This window comes from Dipodomys spectabilis, unplaced genomic scaffold, assembly GCF_019054845.1.
Source record: "Dipodomys spectabilis isolate Male_0828 unplaced genomic scaffold, ASM1905484v1 ptg000080l, whole genome shotgun sequence".
NCBI lineage: Eukaryota > Metazoa > Chordata > Mammalia > Rodentia > Heteromyidae > Dipodomys > Dipodomys spectabilis.
The window spans coordinates 5,345,222-5,373,037 of NW_024870757.1; the positions used below are offsets into that span (position 1 = coordinate 5,345,222).

The 27,816-nt window shown below is 37.7% G+C and overlaps 1 pseudogene; it reads right to left on the bottom strand.

The window, feature by feature from the left end:
- Positions 1 to 3,345: 3,345 nt before the first annotated feature.
- LOC122110731 lies at positions 3,346 to 3,445 on the bottom strand (annotated as a pseudogene).
- Between the last annotated feature and the right edge of the window lie 24,371 nt (positions 3,446 to 27,816).

Below are 27,816 nucleotides of genomic sequence, written 5' to 3' on the forward strand. Positions count from 1 at the left end.
ACACTCAATGCGTATATGTAAAAGTATGACCAATTTAAGAGGTCAAATACATATTTTGTACTGACAGTCATCTTACAGAAATAACTTACTACCTAATTATTTCTGTATCTTCCTACCTAACATATAAAAGGAATTGAAAGTGATCTCTTTTATCTAACTTAATGTTGAAAATATTTTGATTATGATGACATTATTTGACATATATATATGTACAGAAGGGTGGTTCCAATAAAATGACATGACAGAATGCTGATAAATAAAAACATTGCAACACAGCTCTTTTCAACCTCACCCTGTCCACATTGGCAAACAACATTGCATCAGCACACGCGCACATATACATATACACACATGTGCGCACATGTACACACACATATACATTCAGAGTTTATTATACAAAAAAGTTCAAATAAAATATTAGTGATTAGTACAAATGATAGTTTTCCTTATTAAAAAAAGTACACAATCTAGTCACCATGCATGTTTCATTGTACTTGCCTCTCCACAAATGACCACTTAATTTATTTTAATTAATTTATTAATTAATTTGTTTGGTTTTAATACTAAGGCTTGAATTCAGGGCCTGGCTCTGTCCCAGAATTTGTTACTTTTTTGTTTTAGTTTTCTCAAGGCTAGCATTTTACTGCTTTCCCACAGCTCCATTTCTAGCTTTTGCTGGTTACTTTCAAATCAGAATCTAATGGCCTTTTTTTCCCCTGCTTTTTCTGGTTTCAAACCACAATCCTCAGATTTCATCTTTCTTATTAGCTAGGATTAAAAACAAAAGCCACCATGTGGCTTCTTTTTCCTCTATAGTTATTAATGCACATACTTAGATAGTAATTTAAAACTGAGTGTATAGAAACAAGATGTATAGTGATGATATTGTCCTGTCAGAAATTCATGGTAGTAAATTTCTTCTTAAGGCCCTAAACAAAAAATACCATGATATAATATAAGAGGACTCACTATTGAACATATGAGGTATAAGAGCTTTCTAATAGGTCCATTATTTATTGTTGCCCAACATTAGGGAAAAGTATAACGCAGTAATAAAATAGAAGTCCTTTGTATGACTACTTAAATTTCTTGTTTTTGTAAAGACACACATTTTCATCTAAAATAAGTAGGCCTGTCTATTGTCTTCATGTGATTTTGATGATTGAAGGTGCTTAATGAGAAGTCAAAATGTATTAGTAGTTCTTTGCTATCAATTAAATCTCACTTTTTCTTCCTGGAGAATATAATGATTAAAGCAATAATTCAGAATCAGCAAGCAATAGTTCAGAATCACGCTTCCAGTGCAAGTGGATCACCAGTAAGTAATTCTCAATACAATTTTCCACAAAGTTTTGTTACAGATACAATCGGCCTTCTTTCTCTAGCTGCTTTTCTAGAATAGACACATTCGTTCATTGTACAGGAAAAGTGTGATTTAACTGATTTGTCAGATCTGTTACTAGAATTGTCAAGGATTTATATTCTTGTCTGTAATTTAGTCAAAGCTATGTATCTTTGGGTAGGCTACTAAAATGTATTTACTAATTTCAAGTAAATACATAAATTCTATTTCCATCTCTTTTTTAAAAATAAAATTGTTTCCTCTATAAATTGATCAGAGGCATGGATGGAATTTGTGGCTAGCTAGGTCATTGTACATCTTTCTCTTCCTCTCTCTTTTTCATGGTTCTCATAGATAATATGATTGCTCCATAATTATCTTAATTTATTTTGCTTTTATATTTTTGCTTGCATCATTTCACTTTCTGCTCTGCCATTATCCCAATCATTTTCATAGAAAGCATTATTTCCTATTTTCTCATTCCTAGAATAAGCTGCACATGAAGACACCACTGGTCATCATTTTCAGCCTATAACTTTGAATATAGAGGAAAATCTTTCTCTTTTCTCTATCAATTCCCTATTCACCAGTGAGAATAATTTAGAATAGAAAACATGGAAAAAGAGAAAACAAATCATGGTGAAAAAACAGAAGCAGAAAATTCATTGGATTTTTCTCACCAGTTCAACCAATGTGAATTATTGGGGAAATACATAGGCACCTCATTCCCAGTGGTACTCAAAGTCACTGGTTAGGCAAATTTGATGAAGACAAGGAACAAGATGAAAAAGTGAGGAATGGTATCATTTGCAAGAAAAAAGATGGAGAAAGATCCAAGCAAATTTCTTCGTTGGGCTGCCGAAAATACTCAGCTTACTACAGTGTAGACACTACTTTCCAAAAAGGCCACTCATGTGAATATTAGGAATGAGGATGAGTATACCCCACTTCATTGGCAAGCCTACAATGGACACTTAGACATTGTCCATGAGTTGGTGGCTCGAGGCAGATATTCATGAAATAATTGTCGATGGCCGGACACCCCTGCACAGTGCTTATACATGGAATAATATCAGAATTGCTTCTTTTTTACTTCATCATGATGCAGATACCAATGTCCAAACTAAATGCCTCTTGAGCCCCTTGCATCTTGCTGCTGGGAATAGAGGTAAAAAAAATATGCTGGATTGCCTTCTGTTGAACCATTTTATCAAACCAGGTCTGAAGAACAACTTGGAAGAAACTGCATTTGATATTGCAAAAAGCATAATATGTATCACTACATCTTTGAAGTTGTGGAAGGCTGTTGAAATTGTTCTCATATGTTGTAATGGTTCGGTTAAGTTTCTTAAATTTCAAAAATGATGGCCCATCTTTGTGTCCTTCCAAAATATTCTCACAATACAAAGTAACAGCAATATCTTACTGTAAAAATTCATGGATTCCATGGTATTCTTCCAAGTGAATTGCCTGACTTTGATATCAAAAATGTATTCAAGACTTGTTTGTATATATCTATAATGATTTCTGCAGAGTTTGTGATTTTTTAAAATCAGAAATAAGTTTAACTTACCTGTTGAAATGAGTAGTAAAGAAACTAAAAATATTTCTGGTACTTGTCTGAAAAAGTTTATTTTAAAATAGTCTGTATTCTGTTTGTATAATGTCCAAAATCTATTTCATTCTCTCCAAATATAATACTTTGAATTCTACATTGATTTATAATATATAGGTTCATTAATAAATGTGTCCTTTCAGATTGCATTCCATATAGAAACAGTTTAAGATTCCGTTTTTCCTAGGTCCTTATAGTATTTTATTTTTTTGGGATAAAATGACAATGTTATCTAATTTCAAATGTTTTGTAAAGGTTACGCTATGTAAAGGCCTTTCTAAGATGAAGAGTTAATACACTGAAGACAAACTTTTAATTCTTTGAACTAAATGTATTCTTTCACTTGTATCTTTGTAATCAACTTTTTAATAACTGTTTTTCATTTCTTGAATCCGAAGAATACTTCACAAATTTCCATATCATCCTTGTGGAAGTGCCATGTAACTCTCTGTATTGTTGCAATTTGGGTAGATGTGCTGCTGAAGCATATAGTATCTTGTAAATTTAAGTAGTTAATGATGCAATCTTAATATAGGCATATATCTTTCATTGCCTATTTGTAACAAGGAAACCTTATTGTTCCTAGCAATGCTATTGATCTTATTTCCCTAAAATTCTGTGTAGAGTGGGGAAAAATGTATATTGTTTAATCAATTGCTCACATTTCAAACTTTTTTGTCAATGACTATTTTAAGTCTTTTTCATTTTAAACCTGATCATACTTTGAAGCCTTTATAGCTAGGTCCAAAGGTGATGGCTTTTTCAAGTACTTATTTGTCCAACTGAGTTAGATTTGTGGAGCTAAGGGATTCAAAGTAAGCTTTGCTCAAGAGCTACTTCTAAACTTGTGCAGCTTAAAATGTCCCAAATGAGGTCTTACTGGCACAAATGTCTCCCTGACCCTTTCCCATTCTTCCATGTAGGAACAGACACACCAGAGTATCTTACCCTGACAGCAAAGATTGTCTTACTGCAACAAAATTAATCTTAGTTACAAGGGATCATAGAGAGATGAACAGTTCAGACAGCACTGTTCAGACTAGAAGGTATTTTATCAAAATATAATTGTTTATTATACCTATCATTTCAAAAGTAGCTAAAGCCAAGAAGGTGAAAAATCATTCATATGCATGATTACCTAAAGTCCTGGTCTGTCTACCTTCCAACCAGGCAGGAACTTACACTACAGCATTTACATCACCAAATATTTCCATAGCTGCAGGAGAAGTCCATATATTTCTCCTCGATTTTAGGCCTTAAATTGGTAATATTTTTATCACATTGTTTCCTCTTGCCTCCAGTCTGTAAATCTACAAATGGTAAATCTTTAGGCCTAACCCTACCAAACACTGAGGTAGAGATAATGGAATAAAACTTTAAAACAGAGTTGCCGTTGATATCCTAACAACAACAGAACAATGCAAAACATGTGCCTTTTTATTATATTACATATACTTATATAATTTATACTTATATGTGCTGATTTTATATTTTACACAGTGAAACTTACTAGAATCAGTTGATAATTTGAGAAATAAATTTATATTTATTTATTCCAATAAATACAATTGGAATATAAATAATTAGGTTTAGAGTATATATTAGAATATAAAAGTATCAATGCAATGTCTTTTGGGATACCTTCTAAATATTCTTGGTCATCTTAATTCACATGGTAAAAAAACAATGTTGTTTTCCTCTAATCTATAAGGAATTTTACACTGCTGCTCTGTTTATTGTTTAACTCTCTGGTCCCAAACTATTTTTGAATCATATTTTTGAACCCAAATTTTGCTGATGTTATTTCGAAAAAGTATTATTCTTTTGCAGGACCCAGGGTTCCTAGTATCCCAGGTCCCAGTTATCCACATCATCAGATAAGAAGGGCAAGACGTCTCACCTAGGCCCATGCAATATGCCATCAGAAAGTAATTGAAGACCCATTTCAAATTCTCATTTCCTATAATATTTCAGGTCCTCAATTCCTTGAGACATAGGAATTAGCAGTAAGCAATTGTGAAATGCAAGGCAACATAAAGATGAGATAAAAAAATTCTGAGAGAAAGTACTGTAATTCAAATTTCCAATTTACAGATGACCAGCCCATATGAGTGAGCAAGATCACAAATTTCACAAGATTACTTTTAATACCTCTCTCCTAACGATTAATGAAATATTTCAGTCCAGCATATGTAGGCCAAAAAAATAGTTCCTGGAATGATAGATCCATAATTGGTCTACCAAGGCCAGAAAAATTTGACTTCGAGGTCAAATATAATTCAGAAAAAACATTAATTGAGAAGATCCTTAATGCTTCAAAACACTGGTACTTCAGTAAAACTTGGTTCTGTAGTATAAAAATGTTGTCATTCTCAATCCAATGATAACCTACATTTAATCTCCTGAAAGTATACTCCTTTTCAAATAAACTTTTTAAAATCACATTCGCCAAAATAACATTTGACAAGTAGATGATACTTAGTGACATTAAAAGTTTTTCAAGTGGAGGGAGCAATTTACAATAGAGTGGATTTATTTACCCAGCACTAATGTCAAATAGTTTCAACCATTCATTAAAGTGTAGAAATAATACCACCCACCCTTTGTGTTGTTCAGTAGGTGCCTTGCAGAAATGTGTTAAATAGATCAGCCTCCCATGTTTCAAACCCAAACATTAGCTAATAAAGTAAATTTCATCACATAATGAGGTACATTTTAAAAAGTCACAAATAGTTGCCTTATCATATGTTGTTTTATGTTTTCCCTGTCTGTCTAACATAGTGAAAACTATGACTTGAAGTCTTGAATATGGGTACTCATCAGAGATGTGACAAACATAAAATCTGTCTTCTATACCTATCATATTTCTCTATAGTAGTAATTATTATTTTTCTTTTTTTCCAAAACATATAGGTAGCAGAAAATACTATCCCATGTAAAATAAAATAATCACAAACCATTGTACAAAGGCATTTATAAAAATTGGTAGTTAGGAATACATTCTAAGCCATTTTTAAACTTTCTTGTTGACTAAAGATTCACGTCTCCAGACTTGCGAATTTTTATTGCAGATGAATGAATTATGGAAATAGAAGTTGACATAAGTTCAAGTATTTGCAGGATTGAAACTCCATGGAATGTGTATAAACCTTTAAAAATATTAACAGACATTTTAAGAGAATGACTATCTGGAAGATGAAACCAGAGAAGAATATTAGTAAAGACACAGAATGAATGAAAAATGGAACAAGGGACAAGTACAGCTAGAATACTCAATGTACACATGTGATAAAGGAAGTAGTAAATCGGAAATAAATCTTGGAGAAGGTGTTGGTTCAGAATGATAGAAGGAGTAACTCTGATCCAGGAGCATTGGACAATTAGATGGACATATTTAATTGTAACATACTTGCACAAGCTTTTGAAATGCAGCTTAAAAACACAACAAAAAAAATCACACAAAAATTACAACCAAACAGCAATCTCTAGGAGTTTGAATATAACCTCTCAAAATTTTAAGCAGTTAATGAAGGCAGTCTTGGGAAAGCAAAAAAAGACTGTTCAAAGAGGGCAGTACGGGGTAGGGGAGAATTTTGAACAGATTTAAATAGATTGTCTAAGGTTATAAATCACCTACATTTGCTGCAAATATTTTCTTCTTCGAGTTCTCTTTGTCTGAACTGGATCCTCCAATCCTGAACCGCACTTGATAGCTTGTGAAGATAGAATGATAGAAACAAGATCAAGAACCCATTATTCCACTGGAGAAAAAACAATCCTCTGTTTTCTCGCATATCTCTTCTCTTCATTACTATATTTTCATAATTTTAAGTCAAGTGATTTTGAATTATATCTTTCCTTCTTTTTTCTGGCAAAGTAATTGGTCAAAGTAATTCACTAAATATTATCTGCCATTTTTTTCTATCAATCTGTTTACTTGTCCAAGCGAGTACATTAAACTTCCCCCTTGCATTTGGTTGCCACGAAAACCCAACATCTATGATAATGAGGACAAACTCTAATGTAAAACTTTGTCTCCAAAAAACCAGTCCAAGAAGCTGTGATCACAAATATTTAGGATTCTTTTTTCTTTTACCTTGAAATTCTTCTTGTGTCTAAAGTGCCCACAAAAATAAATACTCCACCACTTTTTGCTTCAATCACTTCTAACCTCAAAGATGTATTTTGCTAACAATATGCTTAGAGGAAACAAAAAAAATACTCCACTTTTATCTTCTCTCTTAATATTCTCCTTAGATACCATATCAGAAACAGTGAAGTTATTCTTTGGAAAATTATTTCAATAGATTATTTTTTGTCTTCATTTTGCATTTGCTCAGCAAGTTGTATGGAGAAGAATAGAGTTAAATCACCCATTTCTTGGATGACAGTGTCTGTTACAAAGGACAATGCTTCTATGTCCTACTTCTATGTCCTCTTCTTAGCTCTTGCGTGATTTCCAATTAATCACAGATTATTGGCTTCAAGTCTAGTGAAGCTGAAGGACTATAAGGCCTCCCCCACTGCTACATCTTCATGGTTTCTCTTTTAAAACTCTTTTATTTGGATGTGGAATTTATTTCCATGTCTTCGTTCAATCTATTCCACATTGTAGTGAGGCAAATACGCTCTGTAAAATCACTTTAGGTAGCAAAAATATTATGACAATCTATATCAAAAAGTTTTGGCTTCTTTCCACTGCTTAGGCCAATACACTGAGCTACGGCTTCTAAGACCACGTTTTCTTACCTTTTCAATTTGCTCAATTCTTTTCTGATCCCAAAACTTTTTGCCGAATGTAATAAGAGAAGTCCTCACTATCTCATGTTAATAAGGATATTATGTTTTTATGAGATACTTAGAAATATGAAATCATTGGTTTGAAGTATCCAATCAGATTTTTTTCTCTTTTTCAGTATTTCACATGCAAAGGCATTTTGGAAAATATTACAAACAGAAAAATGTATACCCAATACCTTCTTTCATTGTGGAGGGCACTTTCTCCCTAAATATTTGGACCCAAATTATCTTTTTCAGAGAATCACTGTTTGATAATTAACGGTCAATGCACAAATTTTGATATCTTATTTTTTAAAGAAGTTTGAATTTAAATTACACTACAACATTGTTTCACATAGTAAGAGTATATTTCCTGGGTAAGGACAATTCTCAAGGAAACGTACAGGATTGATAGCAAGGTTTCTGAGGTTTGTTTGTTTAATGTAAAAATGAGCCATCTTTACCCACATTGCTCCCTCTCAGTTAAGTCTCCATGGATTTCTTTGCATGAAAGCCTTTTTTCCCAGGCAATTTTAAATTTTCTTCATAGGCTATGTTGTTAAAAACTTTGAACAATTAAAATTTACCTGTCATAATTTTAAAACTTTTTTGAAATTCCTTTATCAGAATCGCGAATTCACCAACGCTAATTCCAACTTTACCATCAATAACAGTTAAAATGTTGTTTTCATGACATAGTGTCCATGAAACTATTATTTTCCAGTGGCTTTGTTATGCATATATATGTCCATGTAAGCTGATGCTGAGCAAAATGAACTCCAAGATATGGAAACAGAGATTTTTATTTACAATTGTTGTTTTTAATGTACTATGTAACTTCTATTTTCTTTGACCAAGGACAAACCAATTTAATAGCAATACTCACAAAATAATATGTTGGAAATGTACATTACAACTTGTGAGGAGTATTGGGGTGAAAGAAATTTATGAGAAAAATGAGAGAGGGGGTAACAAGTTTGAAAAGACATGTATTCAGTACCTTACAATTACTGTAACCACACTGTACATCACTTTGCTAATAAAAAATTTAAAAAAATAAGCTGCATGAAATAAATATCATGGATTAGTATAATAAATATTATTCTTTATGTAATAACTTTTTAAAAATCAATACTAGCTGGCATCTAATTTGAATTAATTATCCCTTTTTAATCAGAGGATCATCAACTTGAATGTTATCCAACTTGACAATATTTTCACAATATACTTGCCTATATTTTCAAAAAAGAATAAATATAGTACTTTCTCATGCTAAAACTGAAAACAGATTAATTCTGGTGAAACCCATAACTTTTAAAAGTAAATAAGTTGTTAAGAAGACAGGATATATGTGTTCTTCAAATTCCTATGACTAATAACTACTCATTTTCAAATTCTGAACATTCCATATCTGAGAGACTGAAAACAGTACGTGTTTGCATGTTATATAATTCTGCAATAGATGCAGTTTCCAATGGGGTGATACAGATTGAGAAGTCAACAGAAAAATAGCCACATTCTGGTAGAGGATAAAACTATGAAACATCTGTAATAATTAATTCTTTAAGAGTAAGCAATTGTTTATCAAAGTAAGCTATTATTTCTATGACCATCAATCCCAAGATTTATCTCATAAAGTCATCCTAGCCCAACAGTTTCCAACTTGTATGGTGCACCTCAAAATTCCCTTAATTCACATCACAAATAGCTTATCTCTATTGTGAAATAATACTACACCTCTGTGTGATGCCCTCCTTGTTCTGGAAAGAACACCTCAATAAAGTGGGTTCCATAAATTTTACTCCCAGTGGTATTCTTGACATCAGAACACTTGTAAATATTATTTATATTTTATAATTTTTTAACTATCATAGATATTCAGGATGCTAAGATGGGAAGATTACAGTTGAAAGTCAACCCAGGCAGGAAGGTTCCTTAGATTCTTATCTCCTATAAACTTCTCAGAAAACGCCAGACACAGGTGGCACTGAGGTTGAAGTGGTAGGGCACAAGCCTTGAGCAAAAACAGGCTCAGAGACAGTGTCCAGGCCCAGAGTTCAAGCCCTAGGACAAACCAATAAAACAAAACAAAAATAAAAACAAACCTCAAAGCTAGCATTTTTCGCATTGTATAAAGAGGCACGTAATTAAGGAAATTGCTTCCTGTGTTACATATATGTAGAAGAAAGAATATGTCACACAATTATTCTCTTCATACCATGTTATACCAAAGATTCAAAAAATGCTATTTTTCTTAATTTATAAATTAATTTCATCCATTTGTTGGCAACTCTGTCTATATTATTCACATTATCATTTTATATATGAACTGATGGAATTATCTCTTAAATAACTTTTAATTATAACTCTTTTGAAAGAATCTTCTAGGCAAATAGAATGTTAGAATCATTTGTGAGTTTTTCAATTAAACACTCTACTTAAAAATAATTTTGTAGTATCATATAGAATATGAAATTACAAACAAAACCAAAATATTTATTTTAAATCTACGTTCTAATTTAGCAAAATCTACATAGTCTTACATTAGATGAACTTTGCTTTTTCTCCAGGGATACCCTTTTGTAATCCTTCATCATTTCTTTGGAATCCAAAAGAATGATGATTATTTACTTTTTCAAATTTTGGATGGGAATCATGAGCCATTTTGCATCTAGGAATATTCTGTAAAGAAGAGAGCATTTAAAACACAACTGAATATTATATATGTGTTGCATTTCAATAGGAAACTTGACTTCTCAAACCGTAATGACAAAATTAGCCCAAACTTCCAACTGTGTATTCCTTTCTTGACTGGTTTGCTTTATTAAGACAAAATTATACTACCTGGTCCAGAGAAGGTATCACTACATAATTCCAATCTCTAATCTGCTAGAATTCTAGGCTTGTATCACATTGCCCTGCCTAGTTGGTTGATTTATTTAATCTAGGTAGAGACTAGCAATTCTAAACTTCTCCAGTGATGTTATCCACCAAAGTGACTGCTCAGACTGTTTATCTACTATTTTCAAAGATTTTCTAACATTTCACACAGGATATGAACATTTTCAGATGCACCTGAACGGGTCTCTGATTCATTCCTCCATGGATCTGATCCCTTGAATTATGATTACTTGACTCTCTTACTATATCTCGTCCCTACCTATGTAATATTCTCAAACTTTTTGAAGAATTTCACTTAAGACTTTCTAAATAAAAAAATTATCACTTGATTCTATTCTTACTCAGGACATATTTTCTATTGTTTTCTAACTTTTCTACATATTCTGAGAGTTGTTTCATTTGTGTGTGCACATATAAGTGCCTCTGTGTGTATGTGTATATTTGTATACATGTATGCAAAAGTGTCAAGCTCTTATTCATCAATCTTGCTCATCAATCTTGTTCATGACTGGTATTCCATCACCTGAGCCATTCTTCCAATTCAGCTTTTGGCTGCTTAATTATAGGTAGTGTCACAAAGATTGTTCTGCCCAGGCTGTATGCAAACTGAAATTCCCAGACTCCTTTACATTCTTAGGTTTTATTTTTCTAGGAGTATCAACTTTTAAACTAAAAACATTTTTGTGAATGTAAAGTCTAAGCTGTAGCCCAGATTTTTAACTCAAGAATTGATATAAAGATAGATGAACATACACATTACATATGCTGAGTGTACATTGTTAGAAATGTGATCTTAAGCTGGGTGGCAGTGAGATCTAAGGATTGAGGTTCAAAGCCAGACTGGGTAGGAATGTCCTGGAGACTACTTTCTCGAATTAACTACCAGAAAACTGGAAGTGACACTATGGCTCACATGGTAGAATATTAGCCTTGAGCCAAATAGCAGAGGGACAGTGCCCAGGCCGAGTTCAAATGTCAAAACCACCACCAACAAAAAATATAAGTAAAGAAAAATAAATGTCAGCCACTGGTTCATTGCTAATATAATCCTTGCTCTCTCAAGATGGACATTTTTTTTCCTAGTTAAATTCATGCTCTTATATCTGACCTTTATTGGGGAAGAATTATTCTTCCATTCTACTTTTAACAAATTTGCATGATTAGCAAGCATTATTTAGAAAGGGAGTGGCCTCATACTTCATGGTCCACGTAGGAGTAATACTTTCTCTATATCACTCCCGTAAATCTACATACTGGACTTGGAATTATTGTTTCAATGTTGTCTTATTTGTAGAGTCTTCTATAGTGTATTGAACCCTTATACTTAAACACAAAACTTCTCTTTCTCCTATTATTGCTATTGTTTCTCTTACTGTTAACTCATGTGCACTTGGGAAATAATGCATAGCACCTACACTCACAAAAGAATGATTTGAGAACCTTCTTCCTATTTCAAATTTGCCTTAATTTACTGAGAACTTTAAAGTTTGAACTCAATGTACTCATGGATAATATATTTATAAGCAATATAAATTTCATATTTTCTCCTTAGTAACTTGTCTCTGAAACATGTGTTACCTCAGGTCCAAAGATATCCTTGTGTTATTTCAGTGAAGAAAGAAAACATTCATTATACCTCAAGCAGCACAATTGATTGTTACTGGAAGTAACTGTTACTGGATGTGGACACTGATCCCAGGAGAGGAATTGAAAATAGAGGAATGACAAAATTCAAGTTAACTTGTGCTTTCCTTTTTATTGTACAAGAAAAATATCCCAAGGCTTGAAGGAATCTCTGTCCCTGACTTGTTCGAGTGTGTTCTTTACTTATATGAAACTTTTCTGTAAACTTCTAGTTTAGAATATTACCAAAAGAAATCATATGCCATTTGAAGGCCAACATAGAACAAAAGGAAATAACGTTGTTTTAAAAGTGTTCTACTGCAAAGAAACAAAGTCATGGAGGTTTTAAAGTGTATTATGGATGGATATTTGAACCCTGAGATGATTCGCTTGTTGCAGGAGTCAGTTATCAATTCCTTTAGTCTGGTCCTGATTTCTCCATAGCAATAAGGATTCCAAAAAAGCAGGATCCAGTGAGCATGATCAGCAAAAGGAACCTCTTCTCAGACTAGTACTCCTTTAAGGAGGGTCTCAAAGAAATATGTGGAGTTTTTTGCTTGTTTGTTTACTTTGTGTTGGTTCTGGGGCTTGAAGCCAGAGGCTGAACCCTGTCCCTTAAAAATTGTCTTTCCTGTCCACCTGCCCTCAAAGCTAGTACTCTACTGCTCGAACCAAAACTTTTTGGTGCTAATTAGCGATAGAGTTTGGCAGAGTCTTCTGCCTGGGTTGGCTTTGAACTAAAATATTAAGAAAGCTAAGTGACATCAACTGCATCGACTTCTCTTTTGAAACAAGAAATATTAAATGAAGTTTATTATAAAGCTAATATTTGACAATTTTTAAAAGAAGAAAATGTCCAGCAAAGAAGCCATAACCTCAATAAGTCAGCAAAAGTAGGTTCACTGAATAATTTTGGAATTATTTTTTCTGCTTGGGAAAATTATTGACATTTTCGTTCCTTTTGGGAAAACTTAAAGTCATATTTTCACTTATTTTATTGGTCGTGGGGCTTGATCTCTGATCCTGGGCATTGTCCCTCAGCTCTTCAGGTCAAGTTGAGTACTTTGCTACTTTAGCTACAACACCGCTTCTGGGTTTCTGGTGGTTAAATGAAGATAATGATCTCTTGGTCTTCCCTAACCAGGCTTGCTTTTTTGAACCACAATACTCTGGTCTCAATTTACTGAGTAGATAGGATTACAGGTGTGAACAACCAGGAGCCAGCTCATATTTGCATTTATGTGCACTGAATGACACTAGCCAAAGAATGGAAATTTGAATCAAATGATGACATTGAAGCTTTTCAGAAACATTGAGCTTGCAATAAATATGTCCTCCTTTTCCACGTTGTTACGTTAATGACTCATGAGCCATCTGTATAGATGCATTTAGTATCAGGAAATGTTCATAGAGAAATATAGAAAGAGAGATTTTTAGAAAGCAAATGAGATCAGATATGAAAGAACAGCACAGAAGCAGATACATTTATCTCACAGAGATTAAGAACTAGCCTAAGAGACTTAGAATGCTAAAGGCAATGAGGAGTAAGCCTAGTTGATAACTAGGACTTCAATAACCAAAAATGGTTCTCTAGAAGAGTTTCTGGTATACCTTAGTTACTATCATTTATTCCTTGCATCTGAAGTTATTCCTCCTCTTCTGTTACAACTGTTACTTAGCCTCTACCTTTTTGGTGTCATGACTGACCAAAAAGTTTTCAAATCTCACTTAGACTACTCTTCTCTTTGTGATTAGCAGTGACCACACAAAATCTTAGAGTCTTTGAATTTCCAGAGTTAATCTTCACCTGACATCTAAGCACATTCCTGGCATTAATTGCTGTGACCTAATGAACAAAACATTTTTTTTTCAACACAGTATCCTAATATAAGTAAAGTACATGACTTAGGGACTATTGTCAGGTGTCAGTATGGAAGGAGCAATTTTATATTCCAAGTATGGGTTCTAACCAAATGTATTTTGTTGTGTTTTGTTTTCTTTTTGCCAGCCCAGGGGCTTAAACTCAGGGCTAGGGAATTATTCCTGAGCTTTTTTTCTCTCTCTGAAGGCTAGCACTCTACCACTTGAGTCATAGCACCACTTTCAGTTTTTTTCTGTTTATGTGATATGAGGAACTGAACCCAGGGTTTTATGCATTCTAGGCAATCACTGTAACATGAAGCCACATTCCCAGAGCCCTAAATGACTTTCTTAAGTTGACATTATATTTTCATTCTGTAACTATGTATCATAATTTTGGCCAGGTGCTATAAAATGATGTAGAAACAATACAATACAATAAGTCCAGTAAGGGTGGATGGACAATGAATAACCCTTAAATTCTAGCCAGGGCACAGAGGGGCTTACCTCATGGAGCTGTTTCAACAGGCTGAATGAGACAGCTCCTGACCCACAGCCAACCTCCACAAAGAGAGGGCCACTTTGGGTTCCAGCATTATGGGGACTCTGGGTCACTTCCTCCAGCACCCATTCAACCAGTTCCTGTGAGAAAGAGAGAGAAAGAAAGTCAGAATTACACAAGTCGGGTGCTGGTGGCTCAGAACTCTAATCCTAACTACACAGGAGGCTGAGATATGAGAATCATGGTTCATAGACAGCCCAGGCAGGAACGATTGTGAGACTCTTATCTCCAAAGATCTACCAGAAATCTGGAAGTGGCACTATGGGCTCAAGTGGTAGAGTGCTAGCCTTGAGCTGAGGAGCTCGGGAACAACAACCAGGCCTAGAGTTCAAGCACCACGACTGACAAGAAGTGGACTTCCCACCACAAGAAGTGGACTGAATGGAACCCATTGTCCTAGGGAACATGGTAGAGAAGTCAGGCCGAGGTCCTGTGAAGTTGAGGTCACAAGAAGGTCACCTGACTTTTCTGTGCCTTGGTTTCCCCAGCTGAAAAACTCAAGAGAGTGAAGGCTCCCCTCCTTTATGGGGATAGGGGAATGATGAAAGAGAGCCATTCTTTGTTTCATAATCCCACACTTGTTGTACGATTTGTAACAGGCCCCACCTGAGCCCTTTCCAGGTATCTTCCTGTCATATGCTCACAGAATTGCCAGCAGCCAAGAACTTTATCTGTATGCTGCTCCCTCTGTTCCTAGCCATGCTCCAGAGATCCCTCTGTATAAATGTTTCCTCACAACTCACCTGAGGAGACTGAGTTCCCATGGTTGAGGCCCTACACAGAGCTTCACCTGTGGTCAAGAATCGGCTGCTGTGGACTAAGAGTTTGGGTTAATAGATCTAAACTGATGACTGAGCATGGAGTTACATGTCTACCATCCCAACTACAGAGGACCAGGCCTGGTGGATCATACCTGTCACGGATACAAGGACCACTATCCAGCCAATCCTGAGCATATGTTGAGTCTCTACCTCAGAAATGCCCAAGACAGAAAGGTGGCCCCTCAGAGCCAGGGAGAGGAATTAAGCAGGGGCTCATGGTTACCCCAGAGTGGTGTCTGACCCAGGGTGGGGGTGTTGTTGGGGCAGCCACTGGGAGAAGCTGTTGGTGGCTGCTCCAGGTAGCGCGAGCAGCCTGGGTGGTGGCATTATGGACACATGGGCCCAGAGCAGAGGAACAAGGGCAGGGACCAGGTCAGGGCCTTAGGTTGGCTGGCAGCGCACCATTGCCAGAGCTTGAAACCCGGCACCTCAGGAAGGTAGGAAGGGGGTTGGGGGGCCAGGGAGTGCATCAATTTCCTACTATACTCCAAAGTCACATTGAGTCTTTTGCTCAGCACGCAGTCAGCTCTAAGTTCCTCAACTGCTGGTAGTGGTGTAAACTAACAGAGGGAACCCTGGTGCTACTGGGCAGCATGGAATGTGGGTGTGGTCACCATTCTTGTATCCCATTGGTCAGAAGGAAACATGAAAGAATGGAGATGTGGCCAGAATCCTGTGATGCAAGCAGCATGGGCAGAGTCAAGATGACAGCGGATCCCCTAGCACTTTTCCCATGGAACTCTGCACAATTCAGTTGGGGACAAGAGGGTGACCTGCTTTAGCTGGATGGCTGCACAGATAGTTGTATATGTTTATTTGTTCCCAGTCCTGACCTTGAACTCAGGATCTGGGCACTGTCTGTGAGCTTTTTTTTGCTCAAGGCTTATCCTCCACACAGGAGCCACAGAGCTTCTGGCTTTGTTGACAAAGAATTTGGACAGAGGTCTCAAGGACTTTCCTGCCTAGGGTGACTTTGACCATTTTCCTCCTATCACAGCCTTGTAAGTATCAAGAACTACTTAGAGCTACTGGTGCCTGCCTAATTGGTCTTGCTGTTGTTCTTGGACAGACCGGTGAGTTCCCTATCCTTGGGTTGAAGTAGGAGTTGGAGCCCACAGTTCAAGTCCTGGTCCTGCCACCACCTCCAAATGGCAGGAGATCCTAAAAAACTTGTTCCCATCCATATGATTACCAATGGAATGTGATGTATGTCAAGATTGAATGAGCATTTTTTGAATGATTCTAGGATAAAATTATACACAAATATAGGACACTGATTGATTTTAATTAATACTTTATGAAGCATTTAAACAATCACAGTAATAAAATGGAGGCATAATGAAATACCTAAGAATTGGACATCACATAGTATAAAGGTGCCATTTTTTCTGCCAGGACTGTGATTGGAACTCATTGTCTTGGTAACTCTGTTCCACTGTGCGGGAAGGGGAAGCTTGCCCCCTTGAAGTCAAGAAATTCAAGTCTGTTCCTTAGGCCTGAAATCAATCCCCACCTATAGAAAACGTCATATTCATGTACAATTCACATATATGATTTCTATTTATATACATATGTTGACTCCATATTGCATTCAGTGTAGTTATTTTATTTTTTAGTTTTATTCATGTATTGACTATTTATTTTATTGGCTATTATGGCACATAGAACATTGATTACATTGATTACATAGGATATAGGTCTGCATATGTATTCCACTTCATACCTGACACCCAGGACATTCACAGAAAAGGAAAAGATGTGTCACCATCAGTTTCTTACTCCATGATTCATTGTTTGGGAGTGCTGTCATCTGAACTCATGTCCTACAAGGCCAAATTAATGAATGGGTGAGTGTCAACATGCCATCCTGGGGCAAATTGAGCAGACAGGCAATTCCCAGGACCTGATATTGAGTCCCAGTGGTTAACAAAATAAGAACAGATTGACATGAAGATGGCAGCATGCTAATAAATATATAATTTTTAGAGTGCCAGAGATGTCTATACATTAGTCAGTTATATAGACTACATTCCTACCAATTCCTGGGTATTTATTATGCCTCTATATAATTAATGTTATTGTTTTCATCCATATACTATGGATGAAATCAATCAGTGTCCTGAAATTATTGCATTCCTGTAAGTAATAATATTCTTTTAATTCTTTATAAATAATAAATGAAATCAATGAACCTCCTGAAATGATGCTGCCTAATTTTATAGGAGCATGATTCACAATCAACTCATTCAACCATGACATTGATAACATTCCATTGTTATTCTTATGGATAGGAACCAGTTTCTTAGTATCTCTTGCCATTGGTTGGTGTCAGGACGGGGATTCGAAATCAGGGCCTATGTTGCCACGTAGGCCTACGGCTTCCCTGATAGTCTGCCAGCCTTCAGCAATGCAAGGTGAAGTACCTTTTGCAACAGTGTAATTCAGACTCAGGAGGGTCACCGTGCAAAGGAAGAAAATGTAAAAAGGCATTTTTCTTGAGCATTGTTTCTGCAAGACCTAGGTGACTAGGATCTCAGGAAGAGCTGTGGGTCCAGTGGCTGCATCCTAGCATACGGTGATAGAAGCTGAGGCAGAGTTGCCAAGACCTGAGTTCAAATGCGGTGCTGAGAAAAATTAAAAAAAGTAAATTAGTTCCCTGGCTTGCACTTCGTGCTGTTTATTCTTCCAGGCTTTGGATTTGAACTCAGGATCTGGGTAAATCTGCAGCAGTGTGGATGAAGGGGAAGATAACTGTACTTGAACATAAAATCAGGCCTGTTCACTAGTCCTGAATTCAAGACCCAGCCCTAGAAACATATTATTTATACACATTGTAAAGATAGTATTTATACTTACCCATAGATGTTCAGTCCATACATGTTTTGTGTGGTTGTTCCTTGTATTTTTTGTTTTGTTCATTTATTAACCCTTGATTTTACTATGTTTTACTATTACCTTTATTACATTGATGACATCCTATCACAGAGCATCTAGATTTGTAGAAATGTTCTCCATCATGCCTGACACCCAGGATTCTCAGAGAATAGGAAACCAAGTTTCACACTCGGCTTTTTACTCCACGATCCACTTGTTGGTAGTAATGGGATCTGAACTCAGGGCCAGCAGGACCAATTGTCCAATAAGTCAAAGTGAACACACCAACCTGTGAGCAACTAAAGAGCTAGGCCATTCCCAAGATCTTACATTGATCCTCAGGGGGTGGTCCAATATAGTCATAAATCCATAATTTAAACATAGGATCTATATTGACATATTTGGGTGGTCAGCATCTTGTGTTTTTGTCCACTTCTCCTTTTTTTTGTCTTTAATTCATGGAGGTATTTGGTATGTTACAAAATATGGTGACACGTAAAACTGTGCTGACATGAATGACAACCTGTTCCCATGGTTAGAGGTTTGCCTATGCATTCTCCATCATAGTTGAGACCCATGACTTTCACAGGAGAGGAAAACGTGTGCAACAACTGGCTTCTGATATCAGGATGAATCTTTTGTCAGCGTTGAGATTTGAACTCAGGTCTGGGTAGCTCTGTTGCACTTTGGGGGAAGTGAAAGCTCACTATCCATGAAGACTAGAATGTCAGGCCTGGTCCAGGGCCTGATTTGAAGCCCCAGCACCGGAAAAATAGCAAGCCCACCTTATATAAGCATAGGATCTCTCTTGACCTACAGGTGTGGTATGCATCTTGCATTCAGTGTAGTTATTCTTTTTATTTTGTGTCTTATTCATGGATGTATTGTGTATTTTATTAAGTATGGTGACAGATATAACTGTGTTGATATGGATGACAACCTATTCCCATGGCTATAGAGTTGCCTATAGAGCATTCTCCATCCTCCCTGAGACCCAGGACATTCACAGGACAGGAAAACATGTGCAACCATAGGCTTCTCACATCAGAATGAATCTTTAGTCAGTGCTGGAATTTGAACTCAATGCCTAGCAATCCCGATTGGTGAATGGGTCATGGTGAGCACACCAGCCTGTGAGCCACTAAGGAGCTAGGCCATTCCTGGGACCTGAGATCGAGATCTGGTGGGGGCCAATATAGTCATACATTCATAATTAAACAGGGGATCTATATTTCCAAACATGGGTGAGCGGCATCTTGTGTTCGGTGTAGTCATTCTCTTTATTTTGTGTCTTATTCATTGATGTATTGTGTTTTTTCTTGAGTAAAGGATGGTAGATATAACTCTGGTGAATTGGATGACAACCTATTGCAATGAATATAGAGTTGTCTATACAGTCTTCCTCCTAGGTGAGGCCCAGAACTTGCACAGCACAGGAAAACAGATGCAACGACTGGCTTCTCACATCAGGGTGAATTGTTAGCAGTGCTGGCATTCAAACTCAGGTCCTAGGAGGCCCAACTGGCCAATGGGTCCACGTGATCACACCAACCTGTGAGCCACTAAGGAGCTGGGCCGCTCCCAGGAATAGAGATCGAGCCCCAAGGAAGTCAAAATATTCCTCAATGCATCATTGAAACATGGAGTATATATTCACATCTGTGTGAGGACTGCATCGTGCGTTGAGTGTAGTTATTTTCTTTATTTTGTATGCTATTCATGGATGTATTGTGTATTTTCTTGAGGATATGGCGACAGGTATAACTGGGCTTACATGGATAACAACTTATTCCCATGGCCACAGGGTGGACCACAAATTCTCCATTATACCTGAGACCCAGGACTTGCACAGGAAAGGAAAACAGGTGGAACGATTGGCTTCTGATATGAAGATGAATCTTTTGTCAGGGCTGGGATCTGAACTCAGGGCCCAGCAGGCCCAATTGGTGAATGGGTCCACATGAACACAACAGCCTGTGAGCCATAAAGGAGCTGGGCTGTTCCCAGGACCTAAGATTGAGCCTCCCTGGGGGGGGGGGGGGAGTGAGAAGCATAATAGTCATCCATTCAAAAGCTGAAGGTATCATGCAAGTAAGTACATATTTGTAAAGAGTAGGAGAGATGGTGACCTGTGATGGAATCCAATCTGTGTGACTACCGATTCTTGGATCTTTCCTGATGACTCCATTTCATGACAGTGATGATTATTGTCACACTTCCTCAACTGCTCTTTACAAATAATAAATACCCCATGAGTCTTGCCTATCATTTCCTACTCACATCATGCACGAACTACTCACTCAAAGATGAGATCGATTGCATTCCATGACTCTTCCTAGGTCCAGAAACGAGTATCTCAGGATCTCCGCCATTCCCTCCTCATAGGGGGGGCTGAATTCAAGCCTCAGGCCTGGAAAAGATACTCCTTATATACATTTTAAAGATAGGATTTATACTTCTGTCCAGATGTTCAGTCGACATTGTGTTTGTTGTGGCTATTCATTTTATTTCTTGTTTCATTCATTTATTTACCATTTATTTTATTGACTCTGATGACACCTATACAATTTATTTCATTGTTTACATCCTATCACATAGCATCTAGATTTTAGATATGTTCTCCATCATGCCTGGCAGTGAGAGGATCTGAACTCAGTGCCTATCAGGCCCATTTCATGAATGGGTGAGTTTGAGAATGGCAACCTCTAGCCAATGAAGCTGTATGGTGGTCCGCAGGCACTGAGATTGACACCCAGGTTTGGCCAAAACAGCTATACATGAATAGGTAGATGGTGGTATACAAATAAATATATATTGGTAAAGAGTGCCAGAGCCATCTATCTATGATTCAATGACACCTACTACGTTCCTACTAACTCTTAGGTATTTATTATACACCATTGGAGGAATATTATTCTTTTCATGCTTAATAAACTATTAATTAAGATCAATCAGCATTCTAGGATTATTGCATCCAATTTTAGACTAGATGGATTCATGAACTACTCTTTCAAACGGTATTCCTATCCTTAGGAATGAGTCTCTTGTAATCTCCTGCCATTGGCGTGAAGACTCGGATTTGAACCCAGGTCCTATTTGCTAATGATGAGATCATTCTTTGGAAAATGAACACTGATCTACACCAGAATTGGAGTTAGAGCTCCAGGTTCAAGTGTAGCAGATCCATATGCCCAGCCTCTCAGACTCTAGCATTGTAATCTTGTGTCCACAGGGTTCTGAAAGGTCTAATATTGAAAGGCTTAATATGCTCTCCAATCCCTTTGTGATAAGCAGTTGACTTGTATTGTCAATGTCATTACAGTTCTGAACCTAGCAGAGCACTAGTAACTCAGGCCCTCCCCCCTTGCTCAGGAGGCTGAGGTCTCAGGACACAGAGTAAAACCAGCCAGGGCAGAAAAGTCTATGATAATCTGACTTCCACTTCTGAAAGTTCAGATGTTCAAGAGTTCCCTGTTTTTCCTTGGTGATGAGAATTTACTGGTACTCTAAATGTTCCTAGAGTTCTTGAGCTATAGAAGCAGGAAAGAAACATTATTGACCCATCCTGTGTTCAAATGAAGTTTTCAGGATCCAAGTCCTAGTCCTGTTAGCAGGAAGAACTCCAGTGTAACACTGTATTTGAATGGCAGAAAACAGTTGCAAAAGCCAGGCTAGTTGCAGAGAGCAGGCCTGTAGGATTAGGAGGCAGAATGTACACACTCAACAGGGAAGTTAGTTGCAAAACCAATTCATTCCAGGCACTACCAGCAATGGGGGGAAACCTGAAACATTTGTTAGAGTTAAACCAGGGTCAGGCTTTTGTCAGCCTCTTCAAACAATTACTAATTAACCTTCCTCTTCAGGTGAAGGGACACTCAGGCTATGTTTAGTTTACCAATAGAGAACCAGTTTAGTGGGGGAGAGGGGAGGAGCAGAGAAGAAAAAACCTGCTCTCTGGTCTTAGGGAGTGGGTTTTTTATTCTCCATCAGTCAGATCTGAAGGCCCTTCTTTTACCTCTGCCAGTGCATTCTCCTTCCTTCATTCTCCAAGTAATTAATGCAAATCCCAAGACCAACTAGAGGCAGGGCTGTTTCTCTTCTCTCTCCAAGCACCTAAGTTAGAACCTACCTCTGCCCTCTTGGCTCTGGGGCCCTTGGCTGCCTAAGAAGTGGGAAAGAGACAGTCTTCCTGCTCTGTGATTGTGTGAATGCAATGCTGGTGGCCTGGCACACTGCAGAAGGCCTCATGACTGGGAATTGTTCCCTTCTTTCCTCCTGGTGTCCAAGACCCAATTCATCTATCATTTTTCTTTCTTTCTATATATCTATGTATCTATCTATCTGTTTCTATCTATGTATCTATGAATCTATGTATCTATCTACCTACCTACCTACCTAACTAACTAACTAACTAACTATCTAGCTAGCTATCTCTTTGCCAGTTCTTGGGTTGAACTCAAGGCCTAGGCATTGTCTGTAGCACACTATTGCTTGAGCCACAGCACATATTCTGGCTTGTTCTGTGTATGTACTACTGAGGAATCATACCCAGGACTTCTTGCATGCTAGGCAAGCACTCTCTCAGTAATCCACATTCCCAAGCCCCTCATCTTTTCCTTAATGGTAGTTTTTACATAAGTATGCTACCATTTTATGTCCCCAAGTTTAACTTTCTGAATACTGGTTACTTCTATGAAACCTGATTTTCTCTTCCCCTGCCTGATTTGTGATGGCTCCTGAATTGGCCTCATAATAAATTGTAAATAAAGGTTGCTGAAAGCTTCATTGTGCATCATATAAGGACACAGGCCGGGAATCCTGGAAGAGAAAACCATGGGTCTGAAATGAAGAGAATGATGCAGTATGCACAAGGAATATATCTGAAAAATAATCCAGTAAATAAAAGCAGAATTATTGCATACAGTCTGTTTGTACTCAGGGAAGTAATATACACACATAAGTAGGTAGGGCACTGATATATAAACTTGGCCTTCTCTTTTTGAAATATTTTGTGGCCATCCCAGGGCTTAAACTCAGGGCCCGACGCATTCCTCAGCTTATTTTCCCAAGGCTGAAGCTTTACCACCCCCACAGCTCCACTTCCAACCATCTGGTGGTTAATTGGACATAAGCACATACCAGGCTTTCCTGCCTGGACTAGGCTGGGTCTCCTGCTCAGCTTTCTCCCTCAAAGCTGGAGCTCTACCCTCTGTGCCACTGTTCAACTTCTGGTTCTCTGATGGTTTGTTGGAGATTAGAGTCTCACAGACTTCCTGCTCAGGCTGACTTTGAATGGTGATTTCCTGAAGAGGCTTCAAGTGGCTTTCCTCAGGGATTCCCTTAGGAGCCTCTCCACACAAACCCTTAGTCGAAATCTCAAGAGATACATGAAGATACTTCTAGTGTGTTCTAGATATTTAAGGTTTCGAGACATCCAACAATCATAATTATTAGATCATTTTATAGGCAAAAGGTGCAATTCAGACAGTGTGAGAATCACTCCAGTTTTTGGTCCTCTCATCCTGAGACAGTAAATTCACTTCAACTCAATGTTAAATGACAGAGCTTGCATATCCTGTGGACATTTGCTCCCAAATGCTGTGGCATTCATTTCTCACTTTTGGTTCAAACCTGTGACCAGAGGAGAAGATGAGGAGAGAAAATACTTTTCATAGAAAGCATTTATAAAGAACATTGGGTAGTTGACTTATAAATTCAAACCATTGAATTACCCTTTTAATGAGTCAGATTGTCCAGATTAAAAAATGAAGAAATAAGGAAAGAAGGTGTCAGTGGCTTCTTACTGTAATCCCAGCTCCTCAGCAGGCTGAGATGTAGAGAATATGAGTTTGAATCCAGCCAGCTTAGGAAAGTCCATGACACTGTTATTTCTAAGACATCATAGAAAAACCCAGAAGTGGGGCTTTGATTCAAGGTTAATGCACTACTCTTGAGCAAAAGGAGCTCAAGGACAATGCCTAGGCTCATAGTTCATCCCTAGGACCTGACCCCTCAAAAAGAGCCTGTACCTCCGTGTCTTTGTGTATATATGTATGTATTTCTATAGGTGAAGCTCCAGAGTAGCTATGATGAACAGCACCAACCTAGGAAATTTGTATTCAATACAATGATTTCATAACAGAGAGTGGTTTGATGACAGTGCATGTTCCTGGGCTCCTCTCACTTTTCCCAGAGTAGCCTGAGGGTTTCTCTGCATCCCAGGCCTGCTGGAAGAAGTCTCTCTCATTGACTGGATAGGCAGACAAAAGGCCTCAGTCCTGTACAGCTGTGTAACAAACAACTTCCTCCAGGTCAGATAGTGAGGATGAGTGTGGGCAGGATCTGCAGGTCAGAAGAAAAAGGTCTCTTTGTAGCCTTAGCTATCTCTCTCCCCAATACTCTGGTTTGACAGGAAGCCTTCATTTGTTACACGTTCAGTGGCAGGCCAAGTCCTGTGCACTTATCCTGCCTTTGGGAGACTGTATTATGCTGTTCACATACAGTACTTAATATAATTCAGGAGTCCTTCAGGCAGATAACTAGGGCACTGAACCTCATGAAGTGTTTCATTGAGGGCGATGATGGGCCTATGATGCTTCTCTTAGGTTTCCAGAAGCTTCGGAAATCCAAGCACATATGTGATATCACAAAGCTTCCTGTCATACAAGGCTAGTGAATCTCATCAGGTTTTGGAATGTTTGACCTCTCCTAGTTGGGCCCTGGATGTCTAGGATTTGGGGTTGAACACAGGGCTGGTTGAACACAGCATCACTTTCTAGTCTGTGTGTGTGTGTGTGTGTGTGTGTGTGTGTGTGTGTATGTGTAAGCACACATGTGCGCAGGCACATACACCATTCTTTGAGTTTGAACTCAGGAACTGAGTACTGTATGTAGTTTCTCTTATACAAGGATTGCCTCTTCCACTTGAGCCACAGAGGCACTTCAGCCTTTTTTTTTTTTTTAATTTAATTTAATTTTATTTGTGAACATACTGTACAGAGGAGTTACAGTTACATGGGCAGGATAATGCGTACATTTCTTACCAAGCATTGCAGCCTCCTCCTTTGTTTATCCTTCACATCCCTTCCCAGCCTCCCCCTTCCCCCCCTAATCCCAATCCTTCTCCTTCCCCCCCCCCCCGCACCAACGTTGTAAAGCTCGTTTTGGACATGACAACTTGTACTTCTCATTGTTGCAACAGGTCCACCTGCCCCTCAGTAGATGAATGGATCAAGAAAATGTGGTATATATACACAATGGAATTCTCTGCCTCCATCAGAAAGAATGACATTGCCCCATTTGTTAGGAAATGGAAAAACTTGGAAAAAATTATATTAAGTGAAGTAAGCCAGGCCCAAAGAAACGTAGGTCCCATGGTTTCCCTTATTTGTAATATCAGCCTTTTTTTTAGTGATGTGGTCCTGAGAAATTAAACCAAGGGTTTCATACATTTAAAGCACTCTACCACTAAAGCACATTCCCAGCCCTCTACTTCAGGTTTGTTAGATTGTTTCTGTCTTTCTTTTATTGTTGTAGGACCTGAAGTCTAGCCTGGGTGCTGTCCTTGACCTCTTTGGCTCAAGTCTTGTGTTATACCACTTGAGCCAAAGTGCCACTTCAGCTTTTCTTGTGGTGCATTGGAGCTATGTGTCTCAAGGCCTTTCCTGCCCAGGTTAGCTTTGAACCTTGATCCTGAGATCTCATCCTCCTGAGTAGCTAGGATGACAGGCATGAGACACAAGCACCAAGCTTCCACTTCAGATTTCTTAGTGGTGAATTGGAGATAATAGTCTCATGGGACCTTTAATGTCTGGGATAGTTTGGAACTCAGATACTCAAATCTCAGCTTCCTGAGAAGGCAGGAGGACAGACCTCAGCTATAGAACACTAGGCTGTGGCCTCTGCTAAAAGAAGGTTTTTGGTTCAATGTGGTGGAGTGCTAGCCATGAGCCCAAGGGGTAAGGGACAGCACCTAGGCCCCTATTTCGAGGTTCATGACTGAGAAAAAAACAAAACAAAACAATTGTCTGCAGTAGACAACTGACTAGTCTTCAGTAATACATAATTTTGTTCCTGCCAAGGGGACCTATCTTAGTCTCAATATTCTCGGCATGATCATCTCAGTTGTAGAGCTCTTACAAGGGCCATATGGAAGAATGCACTCTGTGAAGGACACAGTACATGGCACTCTTTGCATGACTCAGCACAGAGCATCCTGTGGAAGACTCAGCACCCAGCTCCCAATGCAAGACTCAGCACAGAGCACCCTATGAAGGACTCAGCACATAGCACTCTTCCACAAGCTGTCATTAGAATTAGGGTGCTTTCATCAGTATCACCATTCTTTGAGGAACATTTCACAAACCACACAAGTTCACATCTAATGGTTTAGTGGGGTGGGTTTTTTTGGGGGGGGTTAGCCATGGGTCTCTAACTCAAAGCATGGGGATACTTTTCTAATAACATTTGCTCAAGGCTAGAGCTCTACACTTCGAGCCATATTTCCAAGAATCTAGCAGACTTCCTGCCACGTTTTAAAGCCCCGAGCAGCCAGGATATCGTGGATAAGCCAGGGTAAGCCAGGATGATGGGGGTAAGCTAGGATGATGGGGGTAACCCATGGAGCTCGGTTGCAGCAGTTTACATCTGGTTAAGTCAGTTTAGGTGGCAGCTGTCAGCACCAGACTACTAGTTTTCTCTGTGATGAGGTACTTGAAGACCTGTCCTTATATAGTTGCATTTAGAACATTCTACCTTTTTTTGGCGGCAGTCCTGGGGCTTGAGTAAGGGCTATGACACTGTCCCTAAGCATTTGTACTCAAGGCTAGCACTCAATTGATTGAAAGACAGTAGAACTTCTGAGCTTTCTGTTTATGTGGCTCTCAGGAATTGAACCCAGTGCTTCGTGCTTATAGGTGAGCACTCAAACACCGAGTCCCAGGAGTGAACGAGGTATAAATAGAAATAGATTGCTATATATAAATATTATATACACAAAAGATATTTGTATATATTAATTTATGGATATTATTACTATCAAACCTTAAATATTAAATTATGGCTCCATTTAATGATGTGTCCAAGTTAACAATTAATAAAGCATTAATTAATAATTAGTCAATAGCCTGTTATTTTTATCACACATGTACATACATCCATTCATATAATTACATATTTTATAGAATGAGACAGATGTCTAGATATTATTAAATCATGCATCATGTGTTACTACCAATTATTAGGCATTTATGTTTCCATGCAATTTTTATTCTTTTAATGATTGATAAAATATTGAACTTAATCCACGTTCTATAATTATTGTGTCTAATTTTATCCTACAATGATTCACTACTAATTCAATCTGTTTTTCATTTATTGTAGTGACAATGCTTCCACCTAGGACATTTTTTATATTTATGACATCCTATTACATAGAATA